Source organism: Tamandua tetradactyla, chromosome X (assembly GCF_023851605.1).
Source record: "Tamandua tetradactyla isolate mTamTet1 chromosome X, mTamTet1.pri, whole genome shotgun sequence".
Taxonomy (NCBI): Eukaryota; Metazoa; Chordata; class Mammalia; order Pilosa; family Myrmecophagidae; genus Tamandua; species Tamandua tetradactyla.
In genome coordinates, this window is record NC_135353.1 from 135274031 (window position 1) to 135297113 (window position 23083).

At 39.9% G+C, this 23083-nt stretch overlaps 1 protein-coding gene and 1 pseudogene across 1 annotated transcript in view; both read right to left on the reverse strand.

Moving 5' to 3' along the window:
- The window catches only part of LANCL3 (LanC like family member 3), a 102141-nt gene that overhangs the window by 44465 nt on the left and 34593 nt on the right, over positions 1-23083 (reverse strand). The gene's annotated exons all lie outside the window — the stretch shown is intronic.
- Positions 13994-14794, reverse strand: LOC143671484 (non-structural maintenance of chromosomes element 3 homolog; annotated as a pseudogene).

The window sequence follows — 23083 nt, forward strand, 5'->3', positions numbered from 1 at the left end:
GGGAAAGAAATGCAGTTGGGTATGACATAACCCTGCCTTACAGGAATGTGCCATTTGGTTATGGTGGCAAAGTTAGGTCTTAAACAGTGCAGCGCTGAAGCCAAACAGTATAAGCCATCTGAGGAGGAAGAAGCTGGAGAAGACTTCACACATGAGTAGGAACATGAACCATACCTAAAAGTAAAAGTACCCAGGTGGAAAAATGGCATGACCAAAGACCTGGATGGAGGTGGACCACCAGAAAATTGAGAAAATGAACCCCAGTGAAATAGCACATCATGCTGTGGGGGGGGGGGGGGGAGAGAGAGAATGTTCAATTTGTATAGGGAAGCTCAATCCAGTTTGCAGTGGGCTTGGAATACACACTGAAGTGGGCAGTTCAGGTGTTACCTCTGCATTTACAAAGTTCTGTCTTATCACAGGACAATGGATTATGAGTAGAAGAAAAAGGAGGCCTCTTATGGTTAAATATCTGGGAAATATTAAGTTATTTATTTATTTTTTAAATGTGGGGTTTCTCTGTGTAATATAAATCTCTTAAGTCTGGACTAGAGTTTGCAAAAAAAGTGAATTGACAGACATTTCTTATTTTTTCACAACCTCCATTAACATCATAACCCTGCTTGGGAGATGCCAGAGAGTCAACAGGAACCCATTGTGGATTTCAGAGGAAAGGAGTAAAGCAGCAACTTGCACAATGCCCATAAGCTATGGATTGAAAAATGAGTTAAAACAGTGACATGAAAACAGAGGAAACTATAGAGTATACAAGTTTCCCCCAAATTGAGTTCCCCTCCAGCACATATAATTCTGATACCTTATCACCACTATAAGAACTGTGATTCCAGGAAATACCAAATAGAGGGGGGCTCAGTTCTGTGGGGGGCTCTTAAAATAAAGAGGGAGCTGATAATTAGGAGGTAAAACAGATGGCAAACAGGAGCAGACCTGATGGAAGCTGGGTGGAAGAAATTCACTGATTATCCATCTCAGACCTGAATATCTGCCACTTTGTCTTCTTTATCAGGGTTTTTATCCCCCAGCAGCTAAGTGGTACCCAAATATACACGAGTGCCCTTTTGGTTATAGCTGTGCTTCCATGTCTAACAGCCACCTGCTTTCTTGCTTTGGGCCTTCTTTCTCTGGAAACTTCTATTCTCTATGTTTCATCCTGGAGACTGGATTTTAGGAAAGTGAGTTCCAGAAACACCCAAATAGTCAATAATAATAATGAGCATCTCAGATATGGCAGACCTGGAGGGTGTTTTGGTTTGTTAAATGCTGCCGGAATGCAATGTACCAGAAATGGTATTAGGGAGGTAAATATAGTTATTCCCTCATATATCTTAATGAAGTTTTAGCTCAGACCCTGCTTTGTAGTAATTATCATTAGCTTCAATTCTAATGCATTTCATAATTTCTATACATGAAATCTTTTGTAAAATACAAATCCCATCTATAGCTCTATTATAATCTAAATGTGTTGCATAGGCAAATGGAAAAGTTTTGTTTAAAACAAAAGTAGGACAAAGTCAATCCTTTGGATTTGACATCCATTAAAAGGAAAGAAAATAAAGATTAATTACCTCTGTGCTTGGTAATTTTCATATGGTTGCTGTTTTAGTTTGTTAATGCTGCCTGAAATGCAATATACCAGAAATAGGTTGGCTTTTAAAAGGGGAATTTATTAAGTCACAAGTTTACAGTTCTGAAGCCATAAAGACGTCCAAACTAAGGCATCAAAGAAAGATACCTTGACTCAAAGAAGGCCCATATCTGTCACATGAGAAGGCATGTGGCTGGCATCTGCTGGTCATTTTCCTGGTTCCGTTGCTTCCAGCTTCTAATGCCAGTGGTTTCCTCTCTAAGCATCTGTGTGTCTTCACTTAACTCCTCTGAAACACAACTCTGGGTTCTGGCTTGCTTAGCATCTCATGGGAAGGCACATGGAGATGTCTGCTGGGCTCTGCATTTTCAAATGTCCATGTCTAGGCATCTGCTCTCTGTCAGCATGCTAAGCATCTCTGTTCTCTACTTCTCTGTTGGCTCTGAAGCAACTGTGTTTTCTCCAAAATATCTCCCCTTCTGAAGGACTCCAGTAAACTAATCGAGACCCACCTAGAATGAGTGGGGTCACATCTCCATTTTACCTAAAGGCCACACCCGCAATTGGGTGTGCCACATCTCTATGGAGTAATTTAATCAAAATAGCACACTCACAATTGAGTAAGTCAATCTCCATGAAACAATCTAATCAAAGGTTTCTTCCCTACAGTATTTAATCAGGATTAAAGGGCATGACTTTTCTGGGGTACACAGGACTTTCAACCTGGCACAGAGGGCTTCAGAGACAGAGGAAGAAATTAGGCTGCGTCTCCTGAGGATTTTGCTTTTCTTGGGGGTTTCTCCAACTTATTCCTTTGAATCTGTGTGCTAGCACACTCTATTTCGCTAAGTCTTGAAGGAAGAAGAGATACAATTTGGCAAAAAATTATGAGGGAAAAGCATCCTAGGTAAGAGTGACAGTGTGAGCAAAGGCTAAGTGTCATTCTCTTATGAGGATGGGAAGTCCATGATGAGGTATGGCCAAGTGAATTAGAGAACAAAATGCTAAATGATAAATGATCTTAAAGTCCACAAAATTGCATGTACCTGGGAACCACAAGTCTTTAAACAAGAGAAATGTGAATGTGAGCAAAATCTGAAAAGCTGATTATCCTTAGAATAACATTGCTTCTCAAACCTTAACATGCACACAAATCACCAGAAAGAGTCTTGTTAAAATGCAAATTTTGATTTAGTAGGTGTGGGGTATGACCTGAATTTCTCCATTTCTAACAAGCCCCAGTAATGCTGACGCCACTGGGCCAGGGATCATATTTACAAAACTGAAATAAATATGATGCTGAAGATCTGTAAGTCTGACCAGAAGACCACGCCAGCAGCTAAATAGTCAGGGAAGCCAGAGGAGGAAAGTACTCTGCGGAAGGTAAATGAACAGAGTTTGTTGACGGGTTGGGATAGAGAAGAGGGAAGAGTTGATGACACAAATAAGAATCTTTTGAGTGTACGGAGGGCAGAATGGAGGTTCTGTGCAGCTTTTTTCCACTTCCAAGGAAAATGGGATAAGAGGAAATCTCCAGTAAGTAAGAGGAAATGCTCTTAATATCTGACAACAGCACTGAACTCGACAAAGTGGAGAGCTTACAGCCCACAGAGTATCTTCCCCTTTTTGCCTCCTTGATCAAGGGCAGACTTTGTCACTAAGAACTAGTATTTAATGAACAAGTTTAAAGGTTTCATAATAAAGCATGCCACCAAATTAGGACTGTATGATCAGAAAATAACTTGGCTCAACTAAATTATAACCCCTCACCTTAGTCAGTGCTCTTATAAAAAAAAGAATTATGATTTTTAAATTCCATTTTATTTTTCCTCAGTGTCTTATTCACTATCTCTCTCCATCTTCCCTTTCTTGGGTTCCAGCTCAGTGTTGGATGAACTCTGCTAAATTTAGGAAGATTCTGGTTACATCTCTTAGTAAAGGGCTTTCTGCAGACAATCCTGCCAGGAAACATACTCAAGGAGAATTTATTAAGAAGCAAAAGTGGATGCCTTGATCATTGGCTGAAAATAATGCAATTCCAAATGAAGACCTGTGTGAAATTGCTACATAAATGATAATTATTGGTAATAATTGTAGTAATTATTATTCAGGCTTTTGATTCTGCTCTTTTTTATTCAAACTTAAGATCCCATACACAAGACTGAATATAGGTATAAAATTTAATCCCCTTGTTTCCTTTCATACACTGTTCTACACAACTACCTCTTCAAAACAGAACAGTGAGGATGAAACATTCTTTGAAATAATTAGCTTTTCCTGCCAAGTGTCACCGGCATCAGAGTTAAATGGCCAGATTGGAGCCATTAGGATCAAGAGTGGGAGAGGAAGGCCCAGAGAAAAGGGAGTAGAGTTTGGAAATCCTGGATGGTAGGGACAGGAGGTGAAGAGACAAACCACTTCTCTCCAGGACTAAAGTTCACTTCTTCTGGCTGCTTTCCCACAATGCTCTCCTTAATTCCTGTTTCAGCGATTTGATGTCATGAATAGGATTAAGAAGCACAGAGCTATATGTGATTTTTTTTGTATGTGATATTTGCAAACGGCAATATCATAAAACCAACCAAACACAACCAGCCTTGATCATGATACTTTCCATACGTGCCTGTGAAGATCCAGCTTGGACCAAATGAGGAATCTTGTCAAACATCCTGTGGCCTTCTGTCAAGAGAAGGCGCTAGAGAACCTTATGTGTGGTAGGATCAAAGTCTCAGTTTCCGGAGTACTGTTCTTCAGTTTAGCCTTCAAGAAGCCCTTTCAGCTGGGGGCACCAGGAACTGAGTAGGCAGGCTCTGTGCCTCCCACCCTACGTCGGACTTTCCTCACATTTGTAAATTGGGCTTCCACATATGACTGCAAAGGGTCCCATCACTTTTAAAAAGGCTGAAAATTACTTTGTAGGATCCCTATGGTTCAGTGAAACTCATCTAGTAATCATTCTCCAAACACACTTCACCTTCTGGGTCTCTTCTCACACCTCTTCCAGAATGCTCTCACCTTCTATTCCACCTACTGAAACCTTCTTGTGAATGTCCAATGTTTTGACCTAACCAAAGTCTTTGTTACTTGAATGTATGTGTTTCTTGCTAACAGAAGGTCTATTCTATTCAGATACTGAGCTGAGATTCGTAGAACTTATGGAAGGTGGACCAGCTTACGGTCTACTATATGTTCCAGTTTTGATCAATGAGGCATAGGGGAGGTTGTTATGAGGCCTCCAGGAAAGATTTGTCTCCTTGATAAAAAAGCAGAAGGAGAATTTTTTTACCCACTGCCCTTCTGGTTTTTGTACTTGAGTATGGTTGGATGAAGATGTGGTTGTCAATGCTACAGCAGCCATCTTGATATCATAAACGGAAAACAAAGAGGATACAGAGCCCCTGCACCAGAATCTTGACATTCTTGAATGCGTGAATCAGCACTAAAGACTGCCTGCCTACAGCCTACTTCATGTATGAGAAAGGGCAACCCTCCGTCTTCAAGCCACTCCCAATCGTGTTTTCTGTTACTTAGAGCTGAATGCATTCCTAACTGATAAATCTCTCCATCCTCCAAGATCTCCTTCAGGAAATATTCACAGATCTCCCTACCCACCCACAGGCAAAAGTTCTCTCTTTCCCTCCCTCCCTCTTCTTTGTTCCTATAGTCACAGCTGTTAATATTTCATATCACATTTGGTTATTCATATTCAAATTTCATTTTTTCTTTTAATTATAAGCTCTTGAGGACAAGACTTTAAAGTGTTCTTTCTCAGATAGAAGCAATATTTTAAAATAATGCTTCTAAAACCTTAATGTGCATACAAATCACCTTAGGATCTCATTAAAATGCAGATTACTGAGTTCTGTCCCCAGAGCTTTTTTTTTATTTTGGTATGCTGTATGGCGGGGTCACATTTCATTATTTTTCCATGTGAGTATCCTGTTATTGTAGCACCTTTTGTTGAATTTTTTTTGTTTCTTTTTGTTTGTTTGGAAATGCATGGGCCGGGAATTGAACAGGGTCTCCTGCATGTCAAGTGAGAATTCTACCACTGAACTACCTTTGCACTTCCCCCCAGCCAGAGCTTTTCATTTAGTGGGTCTGGGCTGAAACCCAAGAACCTGCATTTCAAACATGCTCCCAAGAGCTGCTGGTGCACGGATCAAAAGACCACTCTTTGAGAGACATTGTTCTAACACACTGTAAAATTCTAATCATCCTCCTCACACACCCATTCTCTTCCTGTTAACGTCTTTCCTGTTTGTGTTGTGTCCCCAGTAATTCTGTGAACTCCATTGAGGGCAGGGACCATTTCTGATACTCCTTGGTACCTCCAGAGTACCTAGCAGAGGGGTCTCAACCACCTTTACGGAGTAACTGAACGAATGAATGAGTGAGGTGAATACAGCTGCTAATCTTTAGGTCTCTTTTCTTATTTCCAGTAGTGATAAATAGAAAACAATTGACATTTTTAGGAGAAAGTAACAGTTTCAGAATAATGTTAAGTCAATACAATCCAGCCAAGAGTCGTTTGATGGTTAGTCTTACATGTTAATTTGGCTAGATTATAGCACCCAGTTATTCAATCAAACACTAATCCAGCTGTGGCTGTGAAGGCACTTTGTAGACGAGGTTAATATCTACAATCACTTGACTAAATAAAAGGGATTACTCACAACAATGTGGAAAGGCCTCATCCAATCAACCTTAGTCCTTAAGAGTAAGAACTGAGGTTTCCTGAGAAGAAAAAAATTCTGCTTCAAGACTCCAGCGTGAAATCCTGGCAGAAGTTCAGCCTGCTGGTTTGTCTTACAGATTTTGGGCCCAAGATGGCAACATCAAGTCTTCCCTGAGTTTCCAGTTCGCTAGCCTGCCCTAAAGATTTTGAACTTGGCAGCCCTCCACAATCATATGAGCTAATACCTAATAAGTTGTTAAGCATAGATATGTATGTGTACTTGTGTATGTGTATTTATGTATGCACACATGCACATATACCCTATTGGCTCTGTTTCTTTGATACAAGTCCTTTTCTTAACGTTGGATCCCATCACAATGTAGAAACACAAAGATTTCACCTCTGATTTCTGCTGTGTAGGGTCATATGTTTTTATGATTCACATATTTTATATTACAAACTTTGTTCCCTCTGGTTCTCTGAACCAAGAAGTGCCTCTTGTAATAATCTAATAATTATTTGCCTATTTTCTTCCAGGCAAAGCCTCTTTGTCACGTATAGGTATTATCTGGTTGGAAACATTATCCAGAGCGGTAAGAGTAGTGGGTAGAGAGTCCTTCCTGGAACGTGTAATAGTTGAATTTAATTCTTGTCTTGTTTTCTGATAGGCCTCGTTCTCAGGAGGGCCTTTACTCCATGAGGGGGATGGGATGGGTGGGGAATGGGATGAGATTCCTGAATCTCATCTACCACATTATTGCATTGAGCGTGGATCAAGACTACTGGTGAAAATATTGGCTTTCATTTGATTAAAATAAAGATGAAAATAATCTATTTGCTGATTGATTTCAAAATCTTAATGGTGGGCAGGCCACAGTGGCTCACTGGCAGAGTTCTTGGCTGCCAAGCTGGCAACCTGGGTTCGCTTTCCAGTACCTGCCCATGGAAAAAAATAAATCAATAAAAACCTTAATGGTGGCATTATTTCTGAACATGTTACCTCTATATCTACTGGTATTGCTGTTCAGACTGCACTACTTTTTCAAAATCAAAGGCAATGTTAGATACCCAGAAGGATATCCCCAACAAAAACTTGCAAAACTGTTTACTTTTTGTTCCATACTACTAACAATAAGGTTGGAACAGCTTGTTTAGGCCATGAGAAGAGAACACAGTGAAGAAAAGGCTATTAGATTCATTTCTAAGGGCTGAAAGTATAGGTGAAAGTTACATATAATTATGTGGGTTCTCATTACATTCTAACCTTTGCCTATGCAACGATGATCTTTTAGATATAACACCTAAATTTCAGTTTACTTATTCATTCAATAGCCATTTTCTAAGCCATTACCCAGGCATACTGGTAAAGCAATCACCTTTGAGATTCCTTGCGTGAGTTCTACTTCCAGCTTCACTATGTATTTGCTGTGAGGAACTTGTCAAATCGCTATCCTCTCGAAGCCTCAGAGTAATCACCTAGAAACAAATATGATAATAGAAGCTATCTCATAGTGTACATCCTTGCTACTCAAAGGGTGGTCTATGAACTTGCAGTATCAACATTGCCTGGGAGCTTGTTAAAAAAAATGCAGGCCCTTGGGCTTCACCTCCAAACTGCTGAATCAGAATTTGCATTTTAACAAGCTCCCTGGGGTGTTCATACACGCAGTGTTCATACGCGCATTGAAGTTTGAGAGGCAGGTAGATAATAAAGTAATAAAGATACAGGTACTGAGGTCAGTCTTTTTGAAGTCTAGCTTCACCAGTTACCATCTGTGAGCTGTGGCATGAAACTTCAGTACCTTAATCCATAAAATGAGAATAATAATAATAATAATAACTCATATGGTTGTCGAGAGGATTAAATAAGTGAATACACATAAAGAACTTAGAACAGGGCATAGTACGTAACAGATTGTTGAGGTTAGAATAAAAAGTAATTGAGCCGTAAGTGCTGATTGCATTAACTGCCAAATAGGAAGGACTCAGTAAATGCCATTTGCAGTGGACAAAATACTGTTAGGTGTTTTGGAAACTTGAACCATGACCTCATGATACTTATAAGCTGGTGGTGCTAATTCTGCTTATATACGACATCTATTTTTAAGAGATAACCATAAATAATAGTAGTCCTTTCGAAGTACCTAGCCCACTCTATTCAACGGGTCCCTGATACAACCTGGATCTTAAATGATGGACCTAAATTGTAATTCATGCACCGAACTTAAACTATTACTGTTCTAGACATTATGAAGTGACTAATATAGAGGAAGCAAAAGCCACGTTCTTTGACTTCCTGATTTACAAGTAGTTCTAATATAAATTTCTCTGTGAGATTAATAAAGCTGATGGCATTTAAAAAAAAATCACCTGGTAAGTTACATGGAAACAAATTGATTCTGCCTGATGGGGGTGGAAAAAGGATGAGTTGATGCTACTCCTCTGCACTATTTCCTAAGGTAAGATGTGTTCGGCAATGGTTCTCAAACTTGATTGCCAACTGGAATCGCCTGGAGAGCCTTAAGAAATCCTATACCGAGTTCCCACCCCCAGAGGCTCTGTTTTAATTGCTTTGGAGTAGAGCCCAGGCATGGGTATATTTTTAAATCCCCAAGTGATTGCAATGCACAGTCATGGCTAAAAACCACTGCTATAAAAACAGGTTTGGACCAAAGATGCCCCCAGTTAATAGAGGAAATTAGCAGAAACCGAAGAAAAACCAAGGACAAAAAAGAAAGAGAAGCAAAGGTTATCAGAAGGGATAGATAATCAATATTCTGTTTCTAGGCCTTGGAATAAAATACCTGGAATGTGTATTCCCACCAGGTCAACTAGGGACTCTGCAAATTTGATGTACTTCCTGAAGTAACAGGAAGAGTGGGAAGAGTTCCAGAAATGTAGGAATGAGAAAATGGGGTCATGAGGTAAGACATCCAAAATAATTGCCATAAAATCCATAGCCTTAATCACAGAGACTTGCAGGGCCTTTCTCAAAACTCACTGCCATAGCAGCCAAAACCTAGAAGCAACCTGCATGTGAGGAGAATGGATAAACACATTGTAGATTATCCACTCAATGAATGTTACAAGCAATGATAAAGCATGAACTGCTGCTACATATAAAAATATGGATGAATTGCACAGACACAAGGTTGAGAAAAAAGACTGACATAAAAGAGCACATACTAGATAATTCCCTTTATATGAAATGCAAGAATAAACTAAAATCAATGGTGACAGAAGTCAGAAGAGTGGTACCTTTTGGAAGAGGTACTGGCTGAGAGTAGGCCTACTGGGTGAATACTGAAAATGCTCAATGTCTTGGTGTAGGTGCACAGATGAAAATTATTCATTGACATGAGCACTTAAGATGGGGTGCATTTTACTGTGTATGCAAATTATACCTCAATAAAAAATAAAGAAAAAGAACTGTATTTTCTATTATCATCACCCATTCATTAAATATTTATTAAAATACTACATTGAACCAGGCCCCGTTCTAGGTACTGGATACAGAGATGAACTAAACTAACAGAGTCCCTGCTGTGTTGGCACTTATTATGTTCTAATGAAGAAGGCAGACTATAAAACATAAAAAAAAAATTTATATAGCAGTTGATATCAGGTAGTGAGTGATAGGCGCCATGAAGAAAAATCAAGCAGGGTAAGGAGCCGCAGAGTGTGAGTATGCATGCTGTGGAAGGGGGTGGAGGGTATGCTATTTTAGACAGCAAGGTCAGAGAAGGCTTTTCTGAATGGGCAGTATTCCAGCAAGTTCAAGATATATCTGGTTTCCAGCCCATAACAGATTGGAGGCAGGGCATTACATGGTGATGGGCATATTATTTCAAGAGGGACAAACTGACAAAAGCAAGGAGTGTGAGTTGACCGCGAGGGAGAGACATAAGAACTATAAACTAGCAAGTCCAAACCTTCAGAAGGCCCTGCATGAGGGTGAGCTACCCTCCCACTTGGCCTCTAGCACATCCCTGTGATAAAGCTAAAAACACCCAACTGTTCTGCCACTTCTCTCACTGTTTCATCACCATTTCCTGGCTTCTCTACCACTAGACAGTGAACCACTTGAAGGCAGAGATTTGGCCCTGTTCATTATTGTATCCCCAGCACCTACTACAATGAGGGAAAGAGAGCAAGTAAATATTTACTACGTGCTTGGTTGTCTGAACATGCTGTGGCACCCCCAAAATATTGCTCTGACACTGCTGTTTCCAGAACACTCTGTGTAAGATAGAATTTTAAATTTTAAGATTGGGTGATTAAAAAAAGAAAGTCTCAGCCATCTGGAGAACTCATTATGGGAAACTTCTCATTTCCCAAAGTTGCAGGGGAAATGAGATGTTACAGTGTTAATCAATTTTGTCTTGATATCACCTGATCTGTCTCCTTGCATCTCAGCTTGGAGCAGTGGTGTTCAAAGTTCAAGGTGTCTATGAATCACATGAGGGGGCTAAGGAAAAATGCAGATTTCAAGGCCTCATCCTCAGAAATTATGATTCACAATCTCTGGGAGGTAGACTAGGAATAATAATAAAAAATACTACTGACATTATTGAATGCTTACTGTGTGCCAGGCAACATTCTAAGTGCATTTCATGTTCTATCTTTACCACCAAACAATCATGTATAATTTAGGTGCATTTTATAGATGAAGAAAATGAGGCACACAAGGCTCAGGTAACTTAGCAAAGGTCACACCTGGGATTGAAACCCAGGTACTCTAGCTCCAAATGCTACGCTCTGATGCCCCTCTGTCTGGTGCCTCCTGGTGTGTATTTACATCAAGCAGTCCAGTTATGCTGGTGGTCTCAGAGCTTCACTTTAAAAACACTGGCAAATGTAGTCCTTTCCTTTACCTCCTACATCCCCTATCTATAACTACTCTTACCTTGAACCTTGCCACTCAGGAAGCACTTACACTTTCCATGTCAGAAAGGTTGTCACAGGACTTATCTTTCTCATTCAAACTGAGTGTATGAGTACAAGCCTACATCCATGGAAACGATGGATTATGTATAGATTATGGTAAGATAGGCAAGCGAAGGCACCTCAAACTATGGGGACATGGGTTGGAAAACAAAGAAACCATCACAACCAAGGAGCAGAGGAAACGGATAAGGAATAGTAGTGCCCATGAGAGAAGAGGAGAGAAAGATCAGTGTTCTGCTTCTCTGTCTTGGGTGGAACTAGCAGCAATGCGGTTCATTTGATCATGCAAAAGATTGGGTCCCTCTGCCTTTCTCTGGCTGCATGAATGTGCTTCGTATGGACATGAGACAGGCTGAAAGTGTCAGAGTTAATGCTCTCAAACAATGAGGGATAGAAACTGGTGGATAATGCCCTTATTTCTAAACTTCTCCTAGAGGAAAACTTGGAGGTGTGTTTTATACTCTCTATCAAAGGTTCCCAGTAGGATGGATCCCCAGTTGCCCACAGATGTAGCCCATTCATTTATATACCTTTTATTGACTTTTCTCCCTTCCCTGTCTGACTTCTTCACCCTATCACTGTGTTTCGTGGGATCACTTCCCAGAAAAACTACTTGCTCCCAAATCCTTGTTTCAGGCTGTAGTTGGGAGGAACTCAAAATAAAGCAAGGCGTATATGTAGCAAATACAGTAAGTACTAGGTGAAGTTCTAAAATTGCTGAATTTCCAGGTGTGTCAGGGAGGGCTACCAAAGGTTGGAAAGGCCTCTGACTAATACTTGCAACTTCTCTTTCTCTTATCTAAGTCTTCTTGACTTCTTCGCAGCTCTGAGATTGAAATGTTTAAAAATTGTCAAAGTTGGCCTATTATACAATGATGAGGGGGAAACTACAGTTGTTTCTGGGATTGGACTTTTAGTAAGGGCCAAGCATTCTGTCTGTAGGGATAAAAGAAGGCAAAGAAGCAAGGTGAGAAACACGGAGGCATCTATTATAAACATTTATTTAAAACCTAGGACACAGCCTAGGTTCCCTGTGTGGAAGACTGTAGTTTCCAAAAATGGCCACAACAGTCCATCACACATGTTTTTCTAGAACCTTGCCACTCTCCCTCCTCTTGAATCTGAAAGACCATGTGATCACTTTGACCAATAGAGTACAGAAGAAGTGATACGTGGCAAAGTCATGAAATGCCATGCATTTTGCTAAAGATGCTCACTTTATCCCACGATCATACTGTAAGAATGCCCGAGCAGTCCTTGGGAAGGTCAATGTGGAAAGGAACCAAGGCCCCCAGTGTTGGCTGTGTTCCAAATGAACAGCCAGCACCAACTTGCTAGCCATGTGAGTAATCGATCTTGAAAGTGCTTCCAGCTGACACTAGAAAGAGCAGAGAAAACTGTCCCTGCCAAATTCTCTTCACATTGCAGATTTGTGAGCAAAATGAAGGATTGTTGTTATTGTTTAAGCTACTAGGTTTCAGGGTGGTTATGCAGCAATGGATAACAGACTCCGTTTTCCAAGGATAGAAAGATGACAGAGTTTTTACCTTTTTGTTGTTGTTGTTATTGTTAGTCACTGTTTATTTTCCCTTTTATGATGCCTGCAATTTCAAATTCTCCCCTGGACTTCTATGCCCTTACCTCTTCCATTAGTTCTACTGTAACAGTAGGGAAATTTTCCCATCTCACCATCTGCCAGAGCTTCAGTGTGTCTATAAATATTGATTAATTGATAGATAGATATGTGTAGTGTTCCTTTTATCCTATCCACCCCATTCCCTTGTAAAACAAGTTTCCATAGCGTCTCTTGATTCCCTCTGGCAAACAAATTTTATTAGAGCAGAGACTGAGTCTTAGATACTTTGGGTAAACTTAATAAATTGAAGGACTCATGTGGTCTAATCTTGGAGCAATACCTCCTTCAGCAGCTACAGATAATAAAAAATCAGTTCCTTTCTTTGCTCAAGTCTCTCAAAGTACAATAATAGAAATGTATTCATGAGGAAAATAATACTTCTCAAACCCCTTCCCCATTTTCCAATTCCTTTATCTTTCACAGCTGCTTCAGAACGTTTTATGCACCAACATTCTCTCAAGCCCAGAATCCATCCATTTTTCCTTTTCTTAAAAAATATAATAGCAAAAAAAGAAAAAGAAAAAGATAAAAACTAAATGGTCAGCAATAGAGCTGAGTAATAATTATAAACATTACATAAAAAGATAAAAATTGCCCAGAGGAAACACAATAATGTATATTGTTTGAAACCATGTAAAACAGTTATACAAATAGAAAATATATACAAATAAAATTGTTGCATTAAGATAATAAGGATGTAGGCAAGTATATTTTTAATTTATAAAGACTTTTATTTTTCCCTACAGAGTACCTGAGAAGGCAGATGATGTTTTGCTTTTAATTTCTTGACACCAAAGCAATTTACTGTTGTGTTCTTTCTTACATATCTGTTTCAGATCACACCACAAAGTTTTCCAATTAGTTTTTAAAAGTTAGCAAAATTGTTATACCACAAAATACAGACAGTAAAACAAATGAAGACAATTTTTAAAATCCTTTTCTAATCTTCTGTAAATGTAAACCTGTAACCAAGTAATTTAACAGACTATTAAAAGAATAGAACTTTGCAAGCATATTCTAAGTTTCACACATTTAAGTGTTTCTGAAATATACTTCATCCCTTCAGCATTTTACCTCTAAGCTCCAGATCCTTCCACCAGGAACCCCTCTGAATCTGCTGCAGATTTCAAAAGAAGTCTGGGCTAATGGTCCAGCCCTGGTCTCCTCATCAGCCAAAGCCTCATGGTACAGTGATAGCCAGTCCCTGGGGTCTCGGTTATGGACTTTGGTCACAAACTTAAGAACTTTCATCTTGCTGGTTTCCAGGTTGCTGTGTGGGCCCCACTGAAATTCATAATCAGTGTCGGATATCTTCCTGTACACCAAATAACTCTGTTGCACAAACTTTTCAGTAATGAGTTTCTTGAGGTTCCCCCAAATTAAATGCTTCTTACTGGGGTACACTCCTAACCGAGGCAGAAATTCCCAGACTTCCGTCTCTGATGGTGCTGCCCTTCATAAAGATGAGCCCTAAAATGATCATTACAAGACCGGTGGAGGCCGGGCCCTGGAGGCCCCGCATGTGGGCATCCTCTTCCACGAGCTTCAGAGTTGTTGCTCAGGATATAGGTTTTCTGGGGTTCAGGTTCCAGCAGCCTGTACCCAAAGACCTACTGCAGGCTCTCGGAGGCGCACTTGAGAGGGGCAAGGTAGATGTCCTTGCAGTCTCCGATGACACGCTTCATGACATCGGCTTGCTTGCTTGAAATCTTCTTCTGGTCCTTTATCAGCAAGAACTGGACCAGCTCAGCTACCTTCAGGTCCAGATTCTTCTCCGGCCAGAGGACATTGTTTCTGCCAGCGGCCTGCCCCACGGGAGGTGCTCGGAGCCTCGTCGTCATCGAGGCTGCCTTTCCGGGCGGCCCGAGTTCCTCTTCCTGTCGACCTGGGACCTACCGCGGCCCCGGATTCTGGGTTTTTGCGACATGCACCGGGCCCCGGCTCCCACCCTGACTAGCGGAGAGTTCGCTGTCACAGTGGTTGGCTGGACCGCCAGGATTGTCGGATGCGCCGCGGGGATTGCGCGTCGTCGGCGAGAGCCACCCTTCTGGGATCTTTTCCCTTCCCCCACCCCATCCTTTTTCTCCCCGCTTTCCCCCAAACCTTAATTTAGTCCCTAGACCACTGAGGAATAATTATTCTTTTTCTATGAAAGTGAAAGGGACAACAAGAAAAAGGGATTCTGGGTAGGCAAATTATGTTTCTTTCTAGCCATGGGAGGCCACTGGAGGAGGAGACAGAAGGCTGCTGCCGCTAATTTACCTGCAGATTTTGTCTCAATTCATTGCAAAGCATACATTTTAATGTAACTACTTAAAAAATGCTGGCAAAAGGATAAAAAGACGTAAGAGAAGATGAACTGAATGTTAAGGAAATGGGCTTAGAATCTAGCTATGAGAATTAAGTTTTTAGATTTTATCTTAATATCAAGGAATCCTCCCGTTCCGTACTACCAAGGAAACCTTAAGGCACATTCCTGACAACAAATTTGTTCATTTATTAATTGACCCAAGCAAAAGACAAAGAAACAAACAGAAACACACAAAGAATTAAAATCCTATTTTAAGTTCAGATCCCTTTGTCAATTCAATTATTTGAATTTTTTGTATGTTTTCACTCATCATTTCTGGTGCTCTTTTTTTTTTTCTATGGTGCAGTGAAATTGAAGATGACTAAAAGTAATTTGATGACTTCTTGCTGAGGATTTGGACTCTGAAGAGATATTTATAATTAACCATTATTCTAAAATACTTGTAGGGATTTGTTTTTGCTTATCACTAGTTTGCTATGGTCCCTTTCACCCATTCTCCAAGCCCCCAATGGGTCATAACTCTCAGTCAAGCAAGAAATTAATGAGCCATTTGTGTTGAACTATGCGATAGTAGAAACTTTAGTAAAAATTGCTAGTGCATTAGGAAAAGTAAAATTACTAATAGACCGTTCCATTCCCTGAGTACAAATATATTCAGGACTAGCTCCTATGAATCAATCAATCAATCGATAAACTCTTGCAGAAAATTCCACATTTATTCTTAGTTTCCTGACTATCCCCTTTACCCCTTAAACCAGTGTTTCTAAAAGAGTGGTCCCTGGTCCACCAGTACTATCAGCATCCCCTGGGAACTTATTAGATATGCAAATTCTCAGGTCCCACCCCAGCCCTATGCAACCAGAAACTTCACCATGGGGTCCCATCATCTGTGTGTTAATAAGCCCTTCAGGGGATTCTGATGCCTACTGGAGTGTGAGAACCACTGTCGTAGAACAAAAAATTGGACTAGCATGGTACAGTGACCTGAAAGTCAAAACACCTGAATTCTCTTCTGTGGTCTGCCATTAGTTTACTTTGAGACCTTCATTGGATCACCACACTTCTCTAAGTCTTAGGTTTCTCATGTGCAAAATGAAGGACTTGGGACAGACATTCTTTAAGGTTCTTACAAGTTTTAAAAAATAATAAAGTCACTGCCCTCAAGAGCACTAGCTGAGTGCATCAATATCTTGGCATATGATTCTATCTTTTTCATGTCAGATTTTTTAAAGTTTCAGGAAAGGCTAACCCAATCCTGTCAAAATGACTAAAATACTTTAAAACAGGTAGAAGCAGTATTTAAAACATTTGTGTCAAAACCAATTCATTTGTTAAAGATGCTGGTGAATGTTGCCTGACAGTTTCTCTCTCTCAGAACTTATCATTTCTTAGCCAAAATATTAATTCATTTGATTAGTCCAGGAATCTTGATGTGCAATTATTTTTTGTTTGCCCTAAGAATAGATCCTTAATTCCCCTTACATTCAGAAAAACATCCTCCTCATACAAAAATAACCCAGCATTAGTTAAAATTGTTATTAAGATGCCAGCCTAGCATATTCTATCGGTAGGAAAGATATTTTACGTTCTTGCAATGATATGAAAACTTAATTTTGATGATGAATGTTATGTAAGATTTATATTCTAAGATGATATTGTGATATTCATTTTGAAAACCTTTCATTTTTTTCCTGATGGTAAATTCAATTCAGTATTTTTGAGCTGGGGACAGTTTAAAAAAGAGACACAAAACCTGGGCAGGGTACACTTTATTGACTCTTAGTACAAGATTCCATCCATTTGTCAATCTTCAGAATATGACAAGTGGACCTCTGATAAAATAGATAGACTGTCCAGATGGGATGAAATCCTGACACAAGTAGTTTTGAAGTTAGCTTCATCTTTCTATTATTGAAGGAGAAGGGAGTGAAAAATGAGGTTTCTACATAAAGAGTCACTGATAAAAAGTAAACTCAAGAGTTTACACAGTCATAAAGAAAAATGATTCACGATCTGGAAACAGAGAAAAAGGAGGAAATGCACCTGGTTCTGGAAGAAGACCCTTTAACGTGGCACTTTTCCCTTTTACAATAAACATTAAAAGAAGAAACTAAGACACTGTTGGCATAAATGTCACAACAAGCCACGCTGATAAAAGCAAATGATCTACTCAGGCTCGTTTTCAGTCTTAGCCAGCTAACAAATGTTTAAAGGCAATATAACATTTACTTAGGACTGTGCTAGGTACTCTGGGAGGGTGAAAAACACATGTGGTGATGAGGGAAAGCTGGCTCAAGAGACCTGTACCCTCACCAAGCAAATAACTAGGTTAATCTGGACATGTTGCTCCTGGTCAAAAGGCCTCTAGAGGCAGAAGTTCTTTCCTAGGTGCTACACTGCATGACGTGTTGAAGAGATAGACTTTCATGTGAAATGATCACAGATTCAGACTAGGGTATGGAAGCCAGGCTTGTTTACACCTCTGGGTAGGAGTATATGGGCTTACTGATTTGGGTAACCTCGTGAGTGTAAGTTAGAAAATTGGTCCTGACGGCAGAAGTGTACCCTTTATGCCATAGAGAAAAATCCATCCAAGAGCCAGGGTTTTGACTACTCATTTAACAAGTATTTATTGAGCATCTACTATGTACCAGGCACTGTTATAGGTGCTGGCGTGTATCGTGGTGCAGGGCTAACATAGCAAAAATGTTTTGCAAGTTTGGCTGGCATTTGAGAACTTGAATTTCAAGAGGACTTCCACCACTTGTAATTAAGAGTGGCTCACTGTGCCTAAATTGGTACAAACAAAGCTGTTTATGCTGAACACATTCTTCCTTGCTAGGATTCTGGCATTTTGTATGTGATAGAAGATGCCTATGAGTCCAGCCGCCAGAAAAACTTGAGGCACTGAATCTTTCATGGGCTTCCCTGGTAGGCAACATTTCATATGTGTTGTCACAATTCGTTGCTGGAGGAATTAAACGTGTCTTACACTGGGAGAGAGGACCCTTGGAAGCTCGGGTTTGGTTTCTTCCAGACTTTGCCTCATGCCCTTCAGCACTTTGATGATTTTCCTTGCTTTTCATCCTTTTACTGTAATAAATCATAGTCCTAAGCATATCTATATGCTGGGTCCTCCTAGCAAATTATCAAATGTGGGGTAATCTTGGGAACCCCCAGAGGGAGGAGGTCCAGATAATACGCAATTAATGTCATAAGTGGGTAAATATCTAGCATATTAGAAAGTGATCAGTATTAAAGGAAAAAAAGCAAATGTAGAGCTGGGAAGGGGGATAGGGATGCTGGGGGGGAGGAGTGCAGTGTGCCATACTAAATAGGAAGGTCAGTGCAGGCCTTGTTGAGAAGGTACCATCTGAACAAAGACCTGAAAGGGAGATGAAGATGTTAGCCAAAGTGATGTGTAGGGGAAGAGTTTTCCAGGCAGAGGACACAGCTCCCGGAAAGGCCCTAATATGGGAGTGTGCTTGTGTGTTTGAGGAACAGCAGGGAGGCCAGTGTGCCTGGGGCAGTGGGAGTGATGGGGAGAGAGGTAGGAGATGAAGTCAGAGAGGTGAGGCCAGGAAGGGCAGGTGCACATCATATAGAGCCCACAATAAGAATAACAGGAAATAAAAATAAGAGTACGATAACTAAGATGAAGTCAGGGTGAATTGAATAAACAAAATACATGCACTACGGACCTTTGCTAAGCGGATTGCATATTTGTATGGGTCAGAGGGGGAAATCTCAGGTGTTGAGTCATGGTATTTCAATCTTAAGACAGAAACTATATCCAAAGCAAAACTGTCATAGCTTAATAATTGGGTTGAATAATCTCTATCCATTTTTTGCTTTTCTCATGAACAGTAAATAGTAAAAGTACATAGCAAATGGTACCACGTCCATCTTGTCCTCAATTTGCAGTTGCATACATTTAATACCTAGATATATAGCACTGGTCTTATGGAGGGGCAGGGCTAAGTAGTTCATGATACCTGTGAGGTGAAGAAAGCTGTTTGTGACTATTCATGGCAGCCCTAGTGAGAGATGTTAAAAGCAAATGGTATGCACAAGTGTGGAAAACTCCTCCGTACCTGCTCTGTACTTCTCTTGTACACACATCTTCCCACTTTCCAAAAGTCTGGAACCCTGAATACATACATTCATACATCCATATACAATACACTACTTCATGCTGCTTGTGATGTCACACACAGTGACAGGTTGCAAAGTCCACCACAAAGTCTTTTTCTCTCTGCATGCATCCATGCCCTTGCAATTTTACTATGCAGTTTCTCCCCTCAAGACGTGGAGTCTAGTTCTTTACCCTTTGGAACTGGACTGGCCATTGACTCTTTTAGTCAACAGAATACAGTGGAAGTGATGGTGTGTCTGAACCTAAGCCTCAAGAGACTTGCATGTTTCCATTCCCACTCTTGGAATCCAGTCATCCCCAGCAATCCAGCTGACAAATGGCCAACTTCAAGACATATTAGTGACATGATCCCAGATTAGCCAGTTTCAGCCAACCTTTCAGGTAACTGTGGACACATGTGCAAGCCCAGACAAGATCAGTCAAGTTTGGCCAAGATCAACCAAACACCAAATGACCTGTAGACTTGTGAACAATAATAGTAAACAAAACCACTAAGTTTTGAGGTAGTTTATTATGCAACGATAGATAACATGTAATCAATCTAAGTGTCTCTGGTAGAAAGTTCTTCAGATGACTCATAACAGGAGCTCCAAAGCTAAAATCATTGTAGAATCTCCTACAGCATCTCTCAGGACAAAGGCAGATCTGACTACCACTTCAAAGCAAGAAGGACTTGGAGGGAAGCCCACTTATTTCAAAGATGAGATGCTGAACTTTAGAACAGCTCTTACATTTTGGCTTGAATGGCCCACAGTTGTCACATTGCTTTTCTCTCTTGTTCCAGCTCACCAGGAAAAGAGCAATTGAAATGTTGGAAATATTCTCTGCCCAAGTACAACAAAGGCCAGATTCTCGCATGGCTTGGGGAGGCTGAACCTTTGACAAAACGGGAACAGCAGGAAGGGCACAGATGCCAGAGCAGCTGGGAAAGAACTCAGTGCCTGGGTGAAATGTCGGCAGGCTGCCCAGCAGGGAAGCTGGCATCGTTTCAGTATTAGAGCTTCATTTTATAGGGCTGAGAAAATATTTTCATCTCCCAAGAATAGCAGAGCTTCCCATTTTATTGTCTGTTTCTTAGGTAGCAATGTGTAAAGTTAATTTAAAACCTGAATGTGTCCATGCTTGCCAACCTCAACACTTTTTTTCTTTCTCCCCAACCCCCACTTTTTTTCTTTGCTTTACTGCTGCACAAACCATCCCCTCTAATAATTGTGCTCTGAAAAGAAAAGGTCAAGATATTTCAAGTACCTTACAAAGCCATACTACACAGTCTCTTAATACAAGTTGAAAAATATAATGAAAACCAGGCACAAACTTTTCAATAAGATCTTCTAATTTAGAGGATTGTGGATCTTAAAATGAGATGTAAACTTAAATATAAGAATTACAGTGGGGTGGTTCATTCATTCACAATATAATGGGCACCAAGTACGGTGCTGAACAAGAGGAGACACACTCCTTGCCCTCTGGAGTTTGAGGTCTTGGGTCTGCCCTCAAAGAGCTTTCAACCCTGGTAGAGCGCAGGAATCAATGTGCCAAGTGCTATGGGTGAAAGCAGGTTCCAAGTTCTGTGCAAATATAGAGGAGGGAGCAGCACTTACAAGTACGTCAGTAAGAGCAGGTTAAGCAATGTGATGTTAGAACACAGCACTCCATGTCAATGGACACATCTCCCAAGGTCTGTGACTTCACCTCTGTCACTCTGAGGTAAACATAAAACCTCTGAAATACTAGTTTACAATATGTCTGCCACACAATTCACTAAGACTCTGTATTATCCATCCTTTACATCCTAGTACCAGTTACTTTACACTTTCAATTGGAAGCAAGAAAAGGAATTCTCTAGTAAGAACTAATCTTCTGATTCAAGAAAAATCAAAAGAAGCCTGTCTCATATCTTTTCAAGATCACCATCTCCTACTAAACTTTCTATGGGAATCTAGGAAACACTTATATTTCCTTTAGACAAAAGAAAAAAAAATAAAATTTGTCTTTTATCTCATTTTTCTCTTCCAAATTCTAAAATCCTCAAAACAGAAATCATCATTCCCTTTCATCTGGTGACTAGATAAAAATGTAAAAAGAAAAAAATATAAAATTTGTCTTTTATACCATTTTTCTTCCAAATTCTAAAATCCTCAAAACAAAAATCATCATTCCCTTTCACCTGGTGACTAGATAAAAATGTATGAGCTATTCATAGCCAGAAAGTACAGAGAAAGAGGATTAAATGAGGCATTCACCTTCAAAATGCTACAAAGCCAAGCCAAAAAACCTGATTTTGATTGTACATAATATTTTTTTATTTGAGAAAGAGAAATATATCACACACATGCAATTTTATTTTCCTTCTATTTCAAAGGAAGTGTTAACTCCTAGTGTACTGGTCAGGGTTTTCTAGGTAAACAGAACTAACAGGAGATACCTGTAAACATGAGATTTTATAAAAGTGTCTCATGTATGTGTGGATGCATGAGTCCAAATTCTTTAGGCCAGGCTGACAGCTCTGATGAAGGTCTTCACTGAATTCCCTAGGAGAGACTGACTAGCTGAAATGAAGAGAGAGATTCTCTCTTCTGACTTTTCCTTTAAAGTCTTTAACTGATTAAATGTCACTAACTGTGGGGGACACTTCCCTTGGAGGACTGCTGATGTAATCAGCAATGGATGCAAACAGTGTGCTGATGATTTAATAAACCAGCTTTCTGGTTTATTAACTGACCACAAAATGTCCTTGTACTAACATTTAAGTCAGTGCTTGCTTGACCAGACAACTGGGCACCATCACTTGGCCAAGTTGACAAATGAGCTTAACCATAATACCTAGTAAGTAAATTGTTTTAATGAGGCTAAATGAGAAAAACAACAACAACAACAACAACAACAACAGACAACTAGGCACAATGGTGTGCAAAATTTTAAAGGCAAATACAGGTCTAGTTAATTCTAGTTGATGCAGAAACTCACCTAAAAATGTAAAGCAAATCTATAGTCGCATCTATAGAAAGATACTTATTTAAACATTCAATGACCAGTAAAGGACTTATAGACAGAAAACTACAAAACACTGCTAAAGGAAATCAAAGAAGACCTCAATAAATGGGGAAGGCATTCCATGTTCATGGATGGGAAGACTAAATATTGTTAAGATGTCAATTCTATCCAAAGTAATTTACAGATCCAGTACAGTCCTATATAAATTCCACCAACTTTCTTTGCAGAAATAGAAAAGCTATCATCAAATTTATATGGAAGGTTAAGGGTCTGTGAACAGCCAAAGCCACCTTGAAAAAGAAGAATGAAGTTGAAGGACTTATACTTTCTGATCTTAAAACTCATTACAAAGCCATAGTAATCAAAACAGCATGATACTGGCTCAAGGAGAGACATACAGACCAAAGCAATCAAATTGAGAGTTCAGAAATCAACCCCCACATAATAGCCATCTGCTTCTTGACCAGGGTGTCAAAAATCCACTTAATTAAGAAAGAATAGTCTCTTGAGCAAACGGTGCCAGGAACACTGGATGTCCTTTAACAAAAGAATGAAAGTAGACCACTACCTCACACAATATACAAAAATCAACTCAAAATGGATGAAAGAACTAAATATAAAACCAGAACTGTAAAACTCCTAGAAGAAAACATAAGGAAGCCCCTTTGGAACCTGGTTTAGGCAATGGTTTCTTAGATTTTACACCCAAAGCACAAGAAAAAAATAGATAAATGGGACCTCATTAACATTAAAAA